Here is a 5,891-nt window from a genome sequence, read left to right as displayed (position 1 = left end):
CCCCGGAAGATAGGCTGGGAAAACAAGAGGCCAGCAACCCTAAGGTCCCAAGAAAACAGGTGCATCTTGCTTGGGTTCTGGTCAATAATTTGGACTCTATACATTCCCTCAAACACCCATCAACAGAATGACTAGGAGAAGGAACCCCCAAAATAGAAAAGACTCAGAGATCATGACTTATGCTGCAGATTTACAGATGGATGCAGATATAACCAAGATGTCAGAGATGGAATTCAGGCTAGCAATTGGGAAGACAATGGCTAGAATGGAGAAATCAATTAATGGCAACATAGAGTCTCTAAGGGCAGAAATGAAAGCTGAATTGGCAGAACTTAAAAATGCTATCAATGAGATCCAATCCAATCTAGATAATCTAACAGCTAGGGTAACTGAGGAAGAGGAATGAATAAGCGACCTGGAAGACAATATAATAGATAAAAAGGGAAAAAAGGAGCCCAGGGAAAAACAACTCAGAATCCATGAAAATAGAATCAGAGAAGTAAGCGACACCATGAAGCGTTCCAATGTCAGAATAATTGGAATACCGGAGGGGGTGGAGAGAGAGAGCGGACTAGAAGATGTATTTGAGCAAATCATAGCTGAGAACATCCCTAATCCGGGGAATGAAACAAACATTCGAGTCCTAGAGGCAGAGAGGACCCCTCCCAAGATCAAGGAAAACAGGCCAACACCCCAGCATGTAATAGTAAAACTTGCAAATCTTAGAACCAAGGAGACCATCTTAAGGGCAGTTAGGGGTAAGAGATCCCTTACGTACAGAGGGAGGAACATCAGAATAACGTCAGACCTATCCACAGAGACCTGGCAAGCCAGAAAGGCCTGGCAAGACATATTCAGGGTACTAAATGAGAAGAACATGCAGCCAAGAATACTTTATCTGGCAAGGCTGTCATTTAGAATGGATGGAGAGATGCAGAGCTTCCACGACCGGCAGAAACTGAAAGAATATGTGACCACTAAGCCGGCCCTGCAAGAAATATTAAGGGGGGTTCTATAAAGACCCCAAGAGTGATCTACAACAGAAATTTACAGGGACAGTCTATAAAAACAACATCTTCACAGGCAACATGATGACAATTAATTCATATCTTTCAATAATCACGCTCAACCTGAATGGCCTAAATGCTCCCGTAAAACGGCACAGGGTTGCAGATTGGATAAAAAGACAGGACCCATCCATATGCTGCCTACAAGACTCATTTTGAACCTAAAGATACATCCAGACTGAAAGTGAAGGGATGGAGATTCATCTTCCATGCCAGCGGACCTCAAAAGAAAGCTGGGGTAACAATTCTTGTATCAGACAAATTAGACTTTAAACTAAAGTCTGTAATTAGAGACACAGAAGGACACTATATCATTCTTAAAGGGTCTATCCAACAAGAAGATCTAACAATTATAAATATCTATGCCCCCAACGTGGGAGAAGACATCTACATAAGCCAACTGTTAACCAAAATAAAGAGTCATATTGATAACAATACGTTAATTGTAGGAGACCTCAATACTCCACTCTCAGCAATGGACAGATCATCTAAGCAGAAAATCAACAAGGAAACAAGAGCTTTGAATGATACACTGGGCCAGATGGACCTCATAGATATTTACAGAACATTCCACCCTAAAACAACAGAATACTCATTCTTCTCAAGCGCACATGGAACTTTCTCCAGAATAGACCACATACTGGGTCACAAATCAGGTCTCAACCGATACCAAAAGATTGAGATTATTCCCTGCATATCCTCAGACCACAATGCTTTAAAACTGGAACTCAATCACAAGAAAAAATTTGGCAGAAATTCAAACACTTGGAAGCTAAAGACCACTCTGCTCAAGAATGTTTGGGTCAACCAAGAAATCAAAGAAGAACTTAAACAATTCATGGAAATCAATGAGAACGAAAACACATCAGTCCAAAACCTATGGGATACTGCAAAGGCGGTCCTAAGGGGGAAATACATAATCATCCAAGCCTCACTCAAAAAAATAGAAAAATCCCGAATTCAACAACTAACTCTACACCTTAAAGAACTAGAGAAAAAGCAACAAATGATGCCTAAGCCACGCATTAGAAGAGAAATAATTAAAATTAGAGCAGAAATCAATGAATTAGAAACCAGAAACACAGTAGATCAGATCAATGAAACTAGAAGTTGGTTCTTTGAAAGAATTAATAAGATCGATAAACCACTGGCCAGACTTATCCAAAAGAAAAGAGAAAGGACCCAAATTAATAAAATTATGAATGAAAGGAGAGAGATCACGACTAACACCAAGGAAATAGAAACAATTACTAGAAATTATTATCAACAACTATACGCCAATAAACTGAGCAATCTGGATGAAATGGAGGCCTTCCTGGAAACCTATAAGCTGCCAAGACTGAAACAGGAAGAAACTGACAACCTGAATAGGCCAATAACCAGTAACGAGATTGAAGCAGTGATCAAAAACCTCCCAAAAACCAAGAGTCCAGGGCCTGATGGATTCCCTGGGGAATTCTACCCAACATTCAAAGAAAAAATAATACCTATTCTACTGAAGCTGTTTCAAAAAATAGAAACAGAAGGAAAACTTCCAAACTCATTCTATGAGGCCAGCATTACCTTAATCCCCAAACCAGGCAAAGACCCCATCAAAAAGGAGAATTTCAGACCGATATCCCTGATGAATATGGATTCCAAAATCCTCAACAAAATCCTACCTAATAGGATCCAACAATACATTAAAAGGATCATCCACCACGACCAAGTGGGATTTATCCCCGGGATGCAAGGGTGGTTCAACATTCGCAAATCAATCAATGTAATAGAACACATTAATAAGAGGAGGGAGAAGAACCATATGGTTCTCTCAATTGATGCAGAAAAAGTGTTTGACAAAATACAACATCCTTTCCTGATTAAAACTCTCCAGAGTATAGGGATAGAGGGAACATTCCTCAAGCTCATAAAATCCATCTATGAAAAACCCACAGCGAAAATCATCCTCAATGGGGAAAAGCTGAGAGCCTTTCCCTTAAGATCAGGAACACGTCAAGGGTGCCCACTCTCACCACTGTTGTTCAACATAGTACTAGAAGTCCTAGCAACAGCAATGAGACAACAAAAAGAAATAAAAGGTATTCAAACTGGCAAGGAAGAAGTCAAACTCTCTCTTTTTGCAGACGACATGATACTTTATGTGGAAAACCCAAAAGACTCCACCCCCAAATTACTAGAACTCATCCAGCAATTCAGTAATGTGGCAGGATACAAAATCAATGCACAGAAATCAGTTGCTTTCTTATACACTAACAACGCAACTGTAGAAAGAGAAATTAAAGAAACGATTCCATTTACAATAGCACCAAAAACCATAAGATACCTCAGAATAAACCTAACCGAAGAGGTAAAGGATCTATACTCTAGGAACTACAGAACACTCATGAAAGAAATTGAAGAAGACACAAAAAGATGGAAAAATATTCCATGCTCATGGATCGGAAGAATAAACATTGTTAAAATGTCTATGCTACCCAGAGCAATCTATACCTTCAATGCCTTCCTGATCAAAATTCCAATGACATTTTTCAAAGTGCTGGAACAAACAATCCTAAAATTTGTATGGAATCAGAAAAGACTCCGAATCACCAAGGAAATGTTGAAAAAGAAAAACAAAGCTGGGGGCATCACGTTGCCCGATTTCAAGCTCTATTACAAAGCTGTGATCACCAAGACAGCATGGTACTGGCACAAAGACAGACATATAGACCAATGGAACAGAACAGAGAACCCAGATGTGGACCCTCAACTCTATGGTCAAATAATCTTTGACAAAGCAGGAAAAAACATGCAATGGAAAAAAGACAGTCTCTTCAATAAATGGTGCTGGGGAAATTGGACAGCCACATGCAGAAGAATGAAACTCGACCATTCTCTAACACCATTCACAAAGATAAACTCAAAGTGGATGAAAGACCTCAATGTGAGACAGGAACCCATCAAAATCCTAGAGGAGCACATAGGCAGTAACCTCTTTGACATTGCCCACAGCAACTTCTTTCAAGATACATCTCCAAAGGCTAGTGAAACAAAAGCAAAAGTGAACTTTTGGGACTTCATCAAGATAAAAAGCTTCTGCACAGCAAAGGAAACAGTCAACAAAACAAAGAGGCAACCCACAGAATGGGAGAAGATATTTGCAAATGACACTAAAGATAAGGGCTGGTATCCAAGATCTACAAAGAACTGCTCAAACTCAACACCCAAAAAACAAATAAGTCAAAAAGTGGGCAGAAGAGATGAAAAGACACTTCTCTGAAGAAGACATACAAATGGCTAACAGACACATGAAAAAATGTTCATCATCATTAGCCATCAGGGAAATTCAAATCAAAACCACATTGAGATACCACCTTACAGCAGTTAGGATGGCAAAAATGGACAGGGAAAGAAACAACAAATGTTGGAGAGGTTGTGGAGAAAGGGGAACCCTCTTACACTGTTGGTGGGAATACAAGTTGGTACAGCCACTTTGGAAAACAGTGTGGAGGTTCCTCAAAAATTTAAAAATAGAGCTACCCTGTGACCCAGCAATTGCACTCGGGTATTTACCCCAAAGACACAGATGTAGTGAAAAGAAGGGCCATATGCACCCCAATGTTCATAGCAGCGATGTCCGCAACAGCCAAACTGTGGAAAGAGCCAAGATGCCCTTCAACAGATGAATGGATAAAGAAGATGTGGCCCATATATACAATGGAATATTACTCAGCCATCAGAAAGGATGAATACCCAACTTTTACATCAACATGGATGGGACTGGAGGAGATTATGCTAAGTGAAATAAGTCAAGCAGAGAAAGTCAATTATCATATGGTTTCACTTTTTTTTTTTTTTTTAAAGATTTTATTTATTTATTTGACAGAGAGAGACATGGCGAGAGAGGGAACACAAGAAGGGGGAGTGGGAGGGGGAGAAGCAGGCTCTCCGCCGAGTAGGGAGCCCGATGCAGGGCTCGATCCCAGGACGCCAGGATCATGACCTGAGCCGAAGGCAGACGCTTAGCGACTGAGCCACCCAGGCTCCCCATATGGTTTCACTTATTTGTGGAACATAAGGAATATCATGGAGGACATTAGGAGAAGGAAGGGAAAAATGGGGGGGGGATTGGAGGGAGTGATGAACCATGAGAGAATATGGACTCTGAGAGACAAACAGGGTTTTAGAGGGGAGGGGGGAGGGGGGATTGGTTAGCCTGGTGACGGGTATTAAAGAGGGCATGTACTGCATGGAGTACTGGGTGTTACACGAAAACAATGGATCATGGATCACCACGTCAAAAACTAATGATGTATTATTTGGTGACTAACAGAACATAATAAAATTAAACATAAATAAATTCAACAACAACAACAAAAAACTCTCTGCTGGAAATTTCTATGTAGTCTCATATCAAGAAGATAGATTTCTCTGATCTTTATTTCAAATAATTGACTTAAATTTTAGAATAGAATAAAAAATGTGTTTAATGGTTTATAACCTTTGAAATAAAGTACACATTTTTATAAAAACTTTTCAGTTTACTTTCAAATCAATGTATATTTTAAGCCAAACTTGATCCAGATGTTTCTGATTCATATACTAATACATCAAGATGTTGTTTCGTATGGATCTTTAATGTTAGCAAAGTTGGGGTGAACCGTCTTTCTTGTAGGTCTCCAAAGGGTCATTTAATTTTTAAAGGTAGGAGGTCATATTTTTCCATTAGGAAATCCACTTATGTGGATTCAAATCATGTTCAAATACACAGTCCCATTAGGATTTGGAGAAAACAAGTCATCTCTTCCTTATTTTATCATGCTTCTCTAAATATACAAGTGTTGA

This window comes from Halichoerus grypus, chromosome 6 (assembly GCF_964656455.1).
Source record: "Halichoerus grypus chromosome 6, mHalGry1.hap1.1, whole genome shotgun sequence".
In the NCBI taxonomy this organism is placed as follows: Eukaryota; Metazoa; Chordata; class Mammalia; order Carnivora; family Phocidae; genus Halichoerus; species Halichoerus grypus.
Note: the sequence above shows the minus strand (reverse complement) of the source record.